Genomic DNA, 13,867 nt, shown 5'->3' with positions numbered 1-13,867 from the left:
GATCTGTGGTGTTGGAGAAGACTCTTGAAGAGTCCCTTGAACTGCAAGGAGATCCAACCAGTCCATTCTGAAGGAGATCAACCCTGGGATTTCTTTGGAAGGAATGATGCTAAAGCTGAAACTCCAATACTTTGGCCACCTCATACAAAGAGTTGACTCATTGGAAAAGACTCTGATGCTGGGAGGGATTGGGGGCAAGAGGAGAAGGGGACGACAGAGGATGAGATGGCTGGATGGCATCACTGAGTCGATGGATGTGAGTCTGAGTGAATTCCGGGAGTTGGTGATGGACAGGGAGGCCTGGCGTGCTGCGATTCATGGGGTCGCAAAGAGTCGGACACGACTGAGCGACTGATCTGATCTGATCTGATACATATGATATTCCATTGTGTGCATATACCATACATTGTTAATCTGTTTATCTGTCAATGGGCACTTGAGTTGCTTTTACCTTTGGGCTATTGTGAATAATGCTATGAATATGGGTATACAAATGTGTATCTGAGTTCCTACTTTCAATTCCTTTGGCTCTATATCCAGAAGCTGGATCATATGATAATTCTATTTTTTAATTTTGGGGGGAACCACTGTGTCATTTTCCATAGCTGTTGAGCAATTTTACATTCCCACCAGCAGTGCACAAGAGATTCAGTTTTTCTATATCTCCACTAACACTTATTTTCCCTTTTTTTGTTTTAGTTATCTTTTTTGCTAGTAGTCACACTAATGAGGGGTTTGAAGTGGAATAATGCCACCTTAACAATGATTTATTCCTGATTATTTTATTCTGATGGCATTATAAATGAAATTGTTTTCTTAATCTGATTTTTGGATTGTTTATTGTTAGTGTATGGAAACACAGCTTTTATATGTTAATTTTATATCTTTCAACTTTGCTGCTCATTTACCAGCTCTAATTGTGTGTGTGCGTGTGTGTGTGCGTGTGTGCACATGTGCACATTTTAAAGAAAACCTAAAAGGTTTTTTATGTTTAATTTGTACCCAGATCATATCAGCTGTGAATAAATATAGTTTTAGTAATATTTCTTTCTTTCCAAATTCAATGCCTTCTATTTCTTTTGGTTCCAAAATGCCCTGTCTAGTACTTCCATTAGAGTATTGAGGGTGATCATTTTTGTCTTTTTTCCCGATTTTAAGGGGAAAAATTTCAGCCTTTCACCATTTAAGTTTGATGTTAGTTATGAATTTTTCACAGGTACCTTTATCAGACTGAGGGATTTCCCTTCTATTTCTGATTTTGTTAAGTGTTTTTATGGTGAAAGAATATTGGATTTTGTCAAATATTTTTTCTATGTTTCTTAAAATTATCTTGTTTTTACTTCATTGATTTCTATATATTAAACCAATTTTTCATTTCTGGGATAAATCCTACTTGGTCATGTTTTATAATATTGTCATATGCTGTTGAGTTCAGTTTTCTAGTGTTCTACTGAGAATTTTTACATCTATGTTTGAGAGGAATATTGATATGTAGTTTTTTCTTCTGATGTTTTTATCTGGTTTTGGTATCATGGTAATACCGTCCTCTTGAGCAAGTTAGGAGGTATTGCTGCACTTTATTTACTTATTTTGAAGTATCTGTGTTGGATTGGTGCTAATTCTTTGAGCACTTGATAGATGTAACTAGTGAAGCCATCTGATACTGGGTTTTTCTTTATTGGAAGTTTTTTGATTACTAACTCAATCTCTTTACTTTTTACAGATTTTCCATTTCTTCTTCAGTCAGTTTTGGTAGTTGACATGCTTCTATAAATCTCTCCATTTCACCTAGGTTGTCTACTTTGTTGGCATACAGTTGTTCATAGAATCCTCTTATAATTCTCATATCTCTAAGGTCAGTGATAAGGTGCTTATTTTTATTCCTGATTTTAGTAATTTGAGCCTTCTCCCTATTTTTCTGGTTAGTCTAGATAAAGGTTTGCAATTTTCTTGCTCTTTTTAAAGTACGAACTTTTGGTTTTGTGGATTTCCTCTATTATTTTTTTTCTATTCTCTATTTCATTTATTTCCACTCTGGTCTTTATTATTTCCTTCCTTCTTCTTGATTTAGGCTTAGTTTGCTCTTCTCTAATTTCATAAGATGGAAGATTGTTATTAACTTGAGGTCTTTCTTCTTTCTTACTGAAGGTAAGGTGTTTACAACATGAATTTCCCTCTGAGCATTTCTCTAACATTCTCTATATTCCATAAGTTTTATTATGTTGTGTTTTTGTTTTCATTTATCTCAAAGTATTTTCTAATTTCCCTTGTGATTTCTTCTTTCACCCATTGATTGAGTACATTTTCAAATTTTCATCAATTATCTAGATTTGCTTCTGTTTTTGATTTCTAATTTCTCTTTATTGTGGTAAGAGAGCATATTTTGTATGACTGCAATCTTTTAAAATCTATTGGAATTTGCTTGTGGCCTAGCAAATAGTCTAATATAGAGAATGTTCCTTGTGCGCTTGAGAAGAATGTTGATTCTGCTGTTATTAGGTAGTATTCTATAGGTATCTGTTAGGTATAGTTGGTTTATAGTGTTGTAAAGTCTTTTACATCTAAGGGACTTCAGTCTTTTTGTTTTATACATTATTGAAAGTGGGATATTAAAGTTTCCAGCTATTACTATAGAATTGTCTATTTCTCCCATCAATTCTGTGAGCTTATATTAGTTCTGTTGTTAAATGCATATGTGTTTATAACTCTTGTATCTGATTGAAGGGTTGATCCCTTTATCATTATAAAATATCCTTTGTCTCTGGAGACAATTTTTGTCCTAAAGTCTGATATCTTGTTTGATATTAGAACAGCTACTCCAGCTCTCTTATTACTGTTTGTGTGGCATTGCCATTCTGCCAACCTCTCTTCTAATTGAGAGTTTAATGCATCAATCAATTTCAATATTGTCCAGAATTTTGCTTCATATATCCCAGTCTCTCCCTCACTTTATTCTGTCATTGTCACAAATTACATCCTTATACATTGCTTGGCCATCAATATGGACTTATAATTATTGTTTTCACCATCTTTTAAATCAGATAGGAAAAAAGAGGAGTAAAAATCTGTTAATATTGTCTTTTGTATTCATCCATGTGTTACCATTACCAATGGATTTGAATTACAGTCTAGTATCCTTTCATTTTTGTCTAAACGATTGCCTTTAGCATCTCTTGTTGGGCAGCTTTGCTAGAAACAAACTCCCTCAGTTTTTGTTTATCTGAGAATATCTTGATTTCTCCTCCATTTCTGAAGGATATTTCTGCTGAATGTGGAATTTTTGGTTGACAAATTTTTTCCTCAGCGCTTAAATATATCTCCCCTCCGGTTTCTGGCCTCCATGTTTTCTGATGAGAAATTAGTTTAATGTGGCAAATTTCTTCTTGTTGCTTCCAAGAGTATCCTTTTGTCTTGAAAGCTCAAGACAGAAAGATTGTGATTTATCTCAGTGTGAATCTCTTTGAGTTCATCCTTCATGAAGTTCATTGAGCTCTGTGGAGGTATACATTCATATTTTTTCAGAAAATCTGAGAAATTGTGGACATTATTTCTTCAGTCATTTTTTCTGCTCTTTTCTCCCTCCTTTCCTCCTGGAATTTGCCATTATACATGTGTTAGGTCACTTAATGGTGTCACACAAATTTCTTAGGTGCTCTCATTTTTCTTTCTTCTTTCTTCTTTCTGTTCCTGATTCTGTATAATTTCAGTGACCTCTGTTTAAGATGTTGATTCTTTCTTCTGCTTCCTCGGACCTGTTTGCTGAACCCTGTTAGTGACTTTTCATTTAAGTTATTGTACTCTTCAACTTCAGAATTTCTGTTTAGTTTATCTTTATGTCTACCTCTTTATTGATATTTGATGAGGCATTGTTTTCATACTCATGTTTAATGCTTTAGATATGGTTTCCTTTAGATCTTTGAGCATATTAAAATGGCTAATGTCAAGTTTTTGACTAGGAAGTCTAATACCTGAGGCTTCCTCAGGAACACTTTCTATCGATTGTTTTTTTCCTATAAATGGGCCATAACCTTTTGTTTCAGGGCATGCCTTATAATTTTTTATTGAAAACTGGAAATTTTGGTTGTTACAGTTTGGCAACTTTAAAAACAGAGTCTACTCCCTCCACAGGCTTTGTTGCTGTAGCCGTTGTTTCTTAATTGACTTCTCTGAACCAGTTTTGTGAAGGCCGTATTCTTCATCATGAGCAGCCACTGCAATTTCTGATCTGTTAATTTAGTATACAGTTAATGATTGTACAGAAATTTTCTTAAACACCTGAAACACCAGCACCAAAAGTACTCCTGGTCTTTGCACAGAGATTCTGTGTGCTTATTGGGGCATGCCTTCCATATTCAGCAAGGCAATAACAACTGCGCCTTGGCCTTCACTTCCTGCTTGTTCAGACCAACTAGAGGTCAGACCTCAAGAACTTCTTTGGTCTTTCCTTGAGCATGAGAATAGCTTTGTAAATTTCCAGAAATGTGTTAGAACTTTTCGAAGCCCTTATTCTCTAAATGCATTTCATTCCCTAGCCTTTCCTTTCCAGGTATTTGATTAATCTATTGTTTACCCAACCATTATCCCTTGCCTTAGTTGCTGCTAAGTCACTTCAGTCGTGTCCGACTCTGTGCGACCCCATAGACAGCAGCCCACTAGGCTCCTCTGTCCCTGGGATTCTCCAGGCAAGAATACTGGAGTGGGTTGCCATTTCCTTCTCCAATGCATGAAAGTGAAAAGTGAAAGTGAAGTCGCTCAGTCGTGCCGACTCTTAGTGACCCCATGGACTGCAGCCTGCCAGGCTCCTCCATCCCTGGGATTCTCCAGGCAAGAATACTGGAGTGGGTTGCCATTTCCTTCTCCAATGCATGAAAGTGAAAAGTGAAAGTGAAGTCGCTCAGTCGTGCCGACTCTTAGTGACCCCATGGACTGCAGCCTGCCAGGCTCCTCCGTCCATGGGATTTTCCAGGCAAGAGTACTGGAATGGGGTGCCATTGCCTTCTCCATTTGCCTTAGTAGCAAAGGCTAAAATGTTTGCCTCTGTGTTCAATAAATGATCCCAGGCAGTGGCTTCAAGGCTGAGCAAGTTCTGCATTAAGTGAGATAAAACATGCCTTTTGAGCTGGTCTTCACCAGTCAGACTAATCAAAGGCAAATATTTCCAAATGATATTTATTCTACTCCTTCCAGTATTGCTACTATAACTTGTTGTTGTTTAGTCACTCAGTCGTGTCCAACTCTTTTGTGACTCCATGGACTATAGTCCTCTAGGCTCTTCTGTCCATGGGATTTCCCAGGCAAGAATATTGGAGTGGGTTGCCATTTCCTTCTCCAGGAGATCTTCATGGCCCAGGGATGGATACTGGGTCTCCGACATTGGCAGGTGGATTCTTTACCACTGCACCACAATGGTAAAAAATCCACCTGCCAATGAAGGAGACACAAGAGATGTGGGTTGGATCCTTAGCTCAGGAAGACCCTTTGGAGTAGGAAATGCAACCCACTCCAGTGTTCTTGCCTGGAAAGTTCCATGGACAAAGGAGCCTGGGGGGCTACCATCTGTGGGATCCCAAAGAGCCAGACATGACTGAGCATATGCACAGAGTATTCCATCTGGTGTTACCACCAGAATGCAGGTTGCTATTTTCAAGGCCACCATGGAGCTGGGGACCTGCAGATGGGACTAGGGCAAGTTAAAATGCCACAAAATTAGTTGTTCTTCCCAAAAAGCCAGCTTTTTTTTCTGGAACGTGTGCTCCTTGAATTCCTGCAAGCATCTGTTTTCCAGAGTTCTGAAAAAAGTTTATTCTGACAGTTTGGGGCAGATTTTTAGTTACTGTTACGGAGGGGTGGACTTTTGAAGTATCCCACTTCACCCTTGTCACTACGATCAAAACTCATCCCTTTTTATTCATCCCCTAATCCAGGAAATCACTGAAACCAGTCTACTCTTCCTTTAAAACTCCTTTTTTATCTGTTTTTCCCAGTCAGCACCACCACCAGACAGTCACTGAAAGGTAGTTTATCATAGTAACTAAAAGCAGATTCTGGAATCACATGCTGGTGTTTGAATCTCAGCTCTACCACTTCATACATACATGATCTGAAGTAAGTTAATTAAAACTTTCTATGCCTCAGGACTTCCCTGGTGGTCCAGTGGTTAAGAATCCATCTTGCAATGCAAAGGACATGGGTTTGACCCCTGGTCGAGGAATTAAGATCCCTTATGCCACAGAACCCAAAGGAAATCAGTCCTGAATATTCTTTGGAAGGACTGATGCTGAAGCTGAAACTCCAATACTTTGGCCACCTAATGCGAAGAACTGACTCATTGGAAAAGACCCTGATGCTGGAAAGATTGAAGACAGGAGGAGAAAGGGATGACAGAGGATGAGATGGTTGGATGGCATCACTGACTCAATGGTCGTGAGTTTGAGCAAGCTCCGGGAGTTGGTGATGGACAAGGAGGCCTGGCGTGCTGCAGTCCATGGGGTCACAAAGAGTCAGACACGACTGAGCAACTGAACTCAATGCCACAGAGCAACTACTGAGCCCGCAACCTCTGGAGCCTTTGCACCACAGCAAAAGATCCCATGTGATGCAATGAAGATCCTGCATGCCACAATTAAGACCTGATGCAGCCAAATAAAATTAATTAATTTAAAAATTATATAGTGTTAAAAAAACTTTCTATGCTTCAACTCTACCCTCTGTAAAATGGGGTACCTATTGTTATGAGGATTAAATGAGTTAACACTTGTCAAGTGATTAGTGCTGGGTCTAGGAAATGATAAACATTAAAAAGTTGGTACACACTAAATACATTCAGCAAATATTTATTGATGGGCTGGTATATACTTGTCTCTAAGACTATTACAGTGAATGAGACTGACAACAGATGTCTCAGCCTGGGTTGTTATAACAAACTACCATAGATTGGGTGACTTAAATAATAACCCTTTATTTCTCACAATTCTGGAGGCTGGGAAGCCCAAGATCAAGGTGTTAGCAGATACAGTGTCTGTGGAGGGCCCTTTTCTTGGTTTTCAGATGGCTTCCTTCTTGCTGTGTCCTCACATGGCAGACAGAGAGGGAGATATCTTTCTGGTGTCTTTTCTTATAAGGGCTCTAGTCCATGCATGATTATGACCTAATTACCTTCCCAAAGGTCCTGCCTCCCAGGTATCATCACACTGGGCACTAGAACTACAAAATACAAATTTGGTGGGGACACAGACGTTCAGTCTACAGCAACAGGTAAAATCCCTGGTCTCACAGAGCTTACATACAATGTTGCAAATACTTCATGGTCATATTGCTATTTTTCAGATTCCTTCTGTTGGGATACAATTTTTCATGGGCTTCTCATGTTGCTTCCATCTTGCAAGCAGAAGCACAGATGGCCTTACTTTTAGACTGTCTCTCTTGAGCACAGAGAACAGGTTTGTTCATTGTCTAATATAATAAAAATTATGTTTCTCTCCAGGAAGAAATCAGGCAGGTCTTCTTGTAGCCCATTATAAAAGATTTGGGTTCATTAGGCCTGAGGTTCCTCAGCTGTGGTACAAACCCCTGGCATATAGAGCATTAAGTCTATCAATATATCACTTCTGTGGAACTCTGGGAACAAGGAGAAAGAATGTGAAACTGAAACTCATGCGGCTTACTGTGCCACAAATAATTTAATCCTTTGTCTCTGACTCAGGAGCCTTGTGTCTTCTGCCTACATCCATGCAGCAGGCTAACTTTTCTGGCTTACGGGTAGAGTAAAATGTCAGACCCACATGTTTTTTATAACTTCCATCTAGTAAGCTACTATCAGGGTGTTCTCCTTAAACCTAAGTTCTACCTCTTATATCCAATTTTTTTTTTAAATCTGACTTTCAGGCTCCTTATACCTGTCTAACTGAATTGCTCATTTCTTCTTCAAGAAGAGCTTCTGCTTCATGAGCCTGGGTGTTCGAACATATATTCTTATGTCTCAGTTTCATCATTTTAAAAATGAGAACAATGATAATAATAACACCTACCTCACAAACCTGTTTTAAGAATTAAAATAATACACCATACACCAAAGGTAATAAGAACATAGTAAAGTGCACCAAAGATCAAGTTAAAAACCCAGGATTCAGAGCTATGAGAACCTATAAATTAGGATTTTCATATTTGAAAAGCTTTTCTACTATAAGTATCTCATAACCACCAGACAAAATGTAAACATCTGTTTAGAAAGAAAATTTTAAAAATATTCAAAAGTCAAAAACGAAACCATAGGGGGGTGAATGCTAAAGCTGGGGGGCTGTTCTAGAGCGTTTGCTGATTCATGATAATCTAGAGCATTTGTTTTTAAAGGCCACTTGGAGGCAGCACAGTAAGTCTCAAGTCCACATAATTTCTAGAGTAACAGAAGAGACCCAAACATTATCTAAGAGTTGAAAAGGACTATCTGTTCGCAAAGTAAATAATTAAGAGAAACACACACACACCAGTCAAAGGAATACAGTTTAGTGTGTGTGTGTGCTGCTGTTGCTAAGTCGCTTCAGTCGTGTCCGACTCTGTGCGACCCCATAGACGGCAGCCCACCAGGCTCCCCCATCCCTGGGATTCTCCAGGCAAGAACACTGGAGTGGGTTGCCATTTCCTTCTCCAATGCATGAAAGTGAAGGGTGAAAGTGAAGTCACTCAGTCGTGTCCAACTCTTTGAGACCCCATGGACTGTAGCCCACCAGGCTCCATCCATGGGATTTTCCAGGCAAGAGTACTGGAGTGGGGTGCCATTGCCTTCTCCGTGGTAGTATCCTAGCTTCTAGTAAAAGCAGACACAAGTTCTCTCCACTCAGTTCTCTCAGAGTTCCCACCAAGCTCCAAAGGATGTTAGCTCACAATGAAAAATCACAAAATAGATGAGTACGCAAAATTCTGTGCATGAATTTTAAGTATGAGTATTAATGGTTATAGAATATTTAATAAGTATGTATAATATGTTTTAAAAGTATGAGGATTAATTAAAAATATGAGCAAAGGATAAGAGACTGTCAAAAATGACAAGACATATTTGGGAAAGAACTAAATAGAACTTCTAGAAATTTTTTAAAAAATGAAATAATTGAATTTAAAACTCAGTGGACAGGTTAAATAGTAGACTAACCCAAAGAATTATTACAATTGAAAAACAAAGTAGAAGAAGTTAAACAGAATAAGTATTACAAAAATAAAGGAAATTGAGATTAAGTAATAAGAAACATGGAAGATGAAGTGAATCTGTGTCTATGTAGCTTTCCAGAGGAGGGACTAGAAATGAAAAATGGAGAGGCAATATTTAAAGAGACAATGGGCTTCTCAACAAATAGTGTTGGGAAAATTGGATATTCATATGCAAAAAAAAGTGAAGTTTTATACTGTATATCAAAATTAACTTAAAACAGATAAAAATCTAAATGGAAGCACTAAAATTATAAAACTCTTAGAAGAAAACATAGAGCAAGATTTTCAGTCATTGGATTGGGCAATGATTTCTTAGGTATGACAGCAAAAATGTAGGTAACAGAAAACTCGCTAGCAGTCCAGTGGTTAGGACTCCAGGGTTAGTCTTCCATTGCAGGGGACAGGGGTTTGATCTCTGGCTGGGGGACAAAGATCCCAAAAGGTCTGGCCAAAAAAATTAAAAAAGACATAGGTAACAAAAAAAAAAAAAATTGGACCATATCAGAACTTTAAATTTTTGAGTATCAAAAGATACTATTAGCAAAGTAAAAAGGCAACTCATAGAATGGGAGAAAATATTTGCAAGTCATATATCTAATAAGGAACTAATATCTAGACTAGATAAGGAACTCTTAACAATTCAACAACAACACCAAAAAAAAAAAATGGGCAAAGGGCTTGAACAGATATTTCTCCAAAGAAAATACACAAATGATCAATAAGCACATGAGAAGATGCTCAATATCATTAATCATTAGGGAAAAGCAAATCAAAACCACAATAAGAAACCACTTCACACCCATTAGGATGACTATTATCAAGAAAGAAAACAAAAACGGAACCACATCAGGCGGAAAATAACAAGTATAGATGATGATGGGGAGAAATTGGAAACTTTGTACACTGCTCAGAGAAATGTAATATGGTACAGTCACTGTGGAAAATAGTATGGTGGTTCCAAAAGATTAAAAATGGGATTATTATGTGATACTTCTGGTTATACAGCCAAAAGAATTGAAAGTAGGGACTCAGATATTGGTTTACCCATAGCAGCATTCTTCACAATGGCCCAAAGATGGAAATACAGTCTAACCTGGGTGAATAAATAAACAGAATGTGGTAGATTCATACAATGAAATGAAATACAGTAAAATCAGTCTTAGAAAGGAAAGGCACGCACGATAATACTAATGAACATAGAGGAAATTATCTTGAGTGAAATAACACAGTTATGAAAGGACAAATACTGTTTGATTCCAGTTACATCAGATCCCTAGAATACTGTAGTCAAATTCACAGAGACAAGAAGTAGAATGGTGATTGCCAGGGGTTGGGCTAAGAGAGGGTTAGTGTTTAATGAGTACAGAATTAAAGTTTTAGAAGATGAAAAAATGTTCCAGAGACAGATGGTGGTAATGGTTGTACAACAATGTGAATGTACTTAATGCTGCTGAATTGTACACTTAGAAAGGGTTAAAACAGTAAATTTTGTTATGTATGCTGCTGCTAAGTCACTTCAGTTGTGTCTGACTCTGTGTGACCCCATAGACAGCAGCCACCAGGCTCCCCCATCCCTGGGATTCTCCAGGCAAGAACACTGGAGTGGGGTGCCTTTTCCTTCTCCAATGCAGGAAAGTGAAAAGTGAAAGTGAAGTCGCTCAGTCATGTCCGACTCTTCTCGACCCCATGGACTGCAGCCTACCAGGCTCCTCCATCCATGGGATTTTCCAGGCAAGAGTACTGGAGTGGGATGCAAAGAAGGATATGGCTGATAATTTTTCAGAACCAATAAAAAGACAGGGATGTTAAACTTAAGAAATCACAATTAATCCCTAGTAAAATAAATACATATCTCGGTCCGTTGGAGTGAAACCACAGACTAACAAAGAGACCATGTTAAGACCTGTCAAAGCAAAAAGATATCACCTACAGAGGAATGATATTAAGATTGACAACTGATTTCTCAACACCACTGTGGAAGCCATAAAAGAGAAATACAAAATTTTCCAAAATCTGAGATGAAAAATAACTCTACCTAAAAATCACTGCAGATGGTGACTGCAGCCACTAAATTAAAAGATGCTTGCTCCTTGGAATAAAAGTTATGACAAACCTAGACAGCATATTAAAAAGCAGAGACATCACTTTGCTGACAAACATTCATACAGTCAAAGCTATGTTTTCTCCAGTAGTCATGTACAGATGTGAGAGTTGGACATAAAGAAGACTGAATGCCGAAGAATTAATGCTTTTGAACTGTGGTGCTGGAGAAGACTCTTGAGAGTCCCTCAGACTGCAAGGAGATCAAACCAGTCAATCCTAAAGGAAATCAACCCTGAATATTCATTGGAAGGACTGATGCTGAAGCTGAAGTTCCAATACTTTGGCCACCTGATTCAAAAGAGCTGATTCATTGGAAAATACCCTGATGCTGGCAAAGATTGAGGGCAGAAGGAGAAGAGGGTAACAGAGGATGAGATGGTTGGATGATACCACCGACTCAAGGGACATGAGTTTGAGCAAACTCTGGGAGATAGTCCAGGACAGGGAAGCCTGGCATGCTGTAGCGCATGGGGTCACAAAGAGTAGAACACAACTTAGTGACTAAAGAACAAAAATATGTACTCATTTTTTATAATTTACAGAAATAAGTAGAAAATATACCTCATGTAATTTTGTGCAGTATTTTAATTCCATTGGTTATGTGTCTGTCTCCTGCATCAGAATACAAGGTCAAAATCTGTGCCTTGTCTTTGACAGCAAAAACCTACTATGGAGCTCAGTAGTTCAAAAACTGTTTATTGTGTGGATAAATTAAACAAATAGCCAGACAAACAAACATAATGCTAATCATACTTTTGCTGATGTACAATAATATCTACATTTGTATCCATCAAAATTTCTGAACAAGAATCAAGATGCATGGTCCGGAAATGGGGCAGAATGATTTGTAATAGGAAAATACCTCGAAAATATGCTGCCTCCTATGTACATCCATCAACATCTCAGTACTAATATAGCCAATATCCCCTTCTGCCCAAACGTACTGCCATATTTCAAGTGAGATTTATCAGTTGTCAACCCAAGAAAATAAATTGCCTTAATATTATTGTTTAAGTCTCTACCTGTGTCAGGAAGCCATAATGCTTTCAGTTTCTACTGATAGGCTGGAAGATTAAAACCAAAACTGGCTTTGAATTATTGTTTGCTTTCTTTTCTTCACTTCCAGTTCTCAGTTAAGTAGTTTGGGAAAACCCAGCACTAGTATGTGCCAAGGGTTTTGCTGGCAACTCCTGTTCAGAATATTGACTAGGCTCTTACCACATACTAGGTATTGGGTTAACAACTTTAGATGCATTATCTCTCTGAATTCTCACGACAACACTTCACAGTACAAATGATATTATTATAACGTCAATATTGTAGATGAAAAGAATAATGCTTTAAGAGATTAAGTAACCCCACCCAGAGTCCTACAGAGTAAGTAAGTAGCAAAGCCAAAATTTAAACCCAGGAGTAAATGTCCTCAGTAAGTCTGAGTCCTCAGCACCAAACAGCTATGGTCTATCTGGGGGTAGAAGAAATTCACATATGAAATCAATAAAAAACAGTATCCAGTGAAATGCCAAAGTGTAGTCCATTAAGTCACAAATTATGATGGTTCTCCAAGCCAGGCTGATATTTCTCTGAACCCTGAGGGACATTCAAGAGGAAAGGGCTGAGTTTTATAACAAAATAAAAGTTTATAAGAGCCCTGAGTTATAAACAATAAAGAAATTCAATGATTGAATGTGTTGTCCAGGCAGACAAGAGAACTCATGGGAAAATGCCTACAGTGCTAAAAACTTGTATTTCTCTGCTTACAGAGCACTTTCATATATATCATGTGATGTCATCTTCACAACAACCCTGTGAGATACAAATTATCTCTATTCACAAGTGAGGACGAAGCATTGATTGAGTAGTTTACCTCACATCACCGAGTCGTGTTTCAAAGTGATCAGTGTGCAGACACAGAGATCTTTGCCTCTAGCTCATATTTCTGCTCTGTCTTACTGCCACTCAGGACCAGTGTCGCTCTGACTGCTTTTCCCAGCATCTTTCCTACCTTGTCCCTTTCGCTCCCAAGCAACCTGCTGGAGTCCCTGCATCGGTCCAACTGGTGTCCCTTACCAACTGCCGTGAAAGCTTCCAACAGCCACATTCTACTCATCCAACCCTTTTGCCGTTAGAGGATCAGGGGTTCCCTGGTTCTAGGGGCAAAAAACAGGACTTACTCATAAAGACTACCTCTTAAAACTCACAATTATCCTTTTTCTCCTGCAGCAACTTTTACACCATAAGCCAAAGAAAATCTGAAAGTTGAATAACTTTCAAGCCATTTGGACTTTTTAAAATTTAAAGGGAAGAAATACTGAAATTTCTGGAACTCTGCTTCTGAGTGCCTTTTCCATTTCCCTAAGCTCCCCTCAGATAGATAGTCTAAACTTGCAATCAATAAATGTTTAATAAGCACCTGTTAGGTGCCATGAACAGTTCTAGGTTCTGGAAAGACAGCATTGAACATCACAGAAAAGTGCCTCCTCTCATGAAACTTGTGTTCTAGTGAAAAAGTGAAAGTGTTAGTCACTCACTTGTGTCTAACTCTTTGTGACCCCATGGACTG

The 13,867-nt window shown here is 38.2% G+C and overlaps 1 protein-coding gene across 1 annotated transcript in view; it reads right to left on the bottom strand.

The window, feature by feature from the left end:
• Positions 1 to 13,391, bottom strand: part of TMIGD3 (transmembrane and immunoglobulin domain containing 3) — an 83,411-nt gene extending 70,020 nt beyond the window's left edge. The window contains 1 exon segment of the mRNA NM_001079645.3: positions 13,310 to 13,391. The gene's annotated coding sequence lies outside the window, so the exon portion shown is untranslated.
• Between the last annotated feature and the right edge of the window lie 476 nt (positions 13,392 to 13,867).

The sequence above is a fragment of the Bos taurus genome, chromosome 3 (assembly GCF_002263795.3).
Source record: "Bos taurus isolate L1 Dominette 01449 registration number 42190680 breed Hereford chromosome 3, ARS-UCD2.0, whole genome shotgun sequence".
In the NCBI taxonomy this organism is placed as follows: domain Eukaryota; kingdom Metazoa; phylum Chordata; class Mammalia; order Artiodactyla; family Bovidae; genus Bos; species Bos taurus.
The sequence above is the reverse complement of the archived record's forward strand: the minus strand, read 5'-3'. Positions and strand labels throughout refer to the sequence as shown.